Source organism: Marmota flaviventris, chromosome X (assembly GCF_047511675.1).
Source record: "Marmota flaviventris isolate mMarFla1 chromosome X, mMarFla1.hap1, whole genome shotgun sequence".
NCBI lineage: Eukaryota > Metazoa > Chordata > Mammalia > Rodentia > Sciuridae > Marmota > Marmota flaviventris.
The window spans coordinates 100,284,157-100,285,581 of NC_092518.1; the positions used below are offsets into that span (position 1 = coordinate 100,284,157).

Here is a 1,425-nt window from a genome sequence, read left to right on the forward strand (position 1 = left end):
GGCCTTGGCCAACTGTGGCCAGACCTTTGGGAAGCCTGCCCTTAGGAGAGGCGGGGTGTTATGGTGTGGAGATGAGGTGTCCCCCAAACCTCAGGAGAGAGAACACAAGAAGGTTGGAAGAGAAATGATTGGGTTATAGCCTTAACCTAGTCAGTGAATTAATCCCTGGTGGAATTAACTGAGTGGGAACTGGAGGCAGGTGGAGCGTGGCTGGAGGAGGCGGGAATTGGGCGTGGCCTTGGGGTATATATTTGTATGTGGCAAGTGCAGACCTTGCTCTAGCTTCTGGTCATGGAGAGCTGCTTCCCTCCACCACCTTCTTCCCCCATGATGTTCCTCCTCATCTGAAGCCCCCAGGAATATAGCCAGCCTTCTACTGACAAGACTTCTCATACCGTGAGCCCTCAAACTTTTCCTCTTCTAAAAATTTTTCTTGTTGGGCCTAATTGCAACAGGAAAAAACCTGACTATAATTCAGGGGTCTCTCCTTGGTTCTAGGGACCAGCGGGCTGCTTGGCATTCCCGGGCTCCGAGTTGCATAAAGCTGTTTTCATCCCTGACTGGGATTAGCTGCTTTCCATTTTGCTTTGGCTGAAGCAGGTGGGTGGAAGTACAGGATGGCAGTGGCTCTGCGTTGGTGGCATCTGCGGGTGGCTGTCGTGTGCTCCAATAACCAGAACCGGAGCATGGAGGCGCACCGCCTCCTCAGCAAACGAGGATTCAATGTCAGGTCCTTTGGAACAGGAGCTCACGTGAGGCTTCCAGGACCAGCACCTGGCAAGCAAAATGTTTATGATTTCAGAACCACATATGATGAGATGTTCCACGATCTTCTTAGGAAGGATGAAAACTTCTATGCACAGAATGGCATTTTATATATGTTAGACAGAAATAGGAGAATCAAGCCCCGGCCAGAAAGGTTCCAGGACTGTAAAGATGAGTTTGATTTGATCTTCACATGTAAAGAGCTAGTCTACGACCAGGTGGTGGAAGTTCTTAATTCCAGAGAACAGGTAACCTGCCAGCCAGTGCACGTGATCAACGTGGACATCATGGACAACCATAGAGAGGCCACCCGGGGAGCTCTCATTATCTGTGAGATCTGCCAGTGTATCCAGCACTTGAGTGACATGGAGAATGACATCGATAGCATGCTGCAAGATTTTGAGAAGAAGACAGGCAAGGCTTTCCTGCACACTGTCTGCTTTTACTAAAGATAGATGCCTCACGCCATCCAAAGCCACCTTCTTGAACTTTCTTTCTTTGGGGGGGGGGTACTGGGGATTGAACTTGGGGGCACTTGACTACTGAACCACATCCCCAGCCCTATTTTGTATTTTATTTGGAGACAGGCTCTCACTGAGTTGCTCAGCAGCTTGCTTTTGCTGAGGCTGGCTTTGAACTTGCAATCCTCCTGCTTCAGCC

General features: G+C 49.8%; 1 pseudogene; it reads left to right on the top strand.

The window, feature by feature from the left end:
- The first annotated feature begins 617 nt into the window (after positions 1–617).
- Positions 618–1,214, top strand: LOC114089458 (RNA polymerase II subunit A C-terminal domain phosphatase SSU72 pseudogene; annotated as a pseudogene).
- Positions 1,215–1,425: the final 211 nt, after the last annotated feature.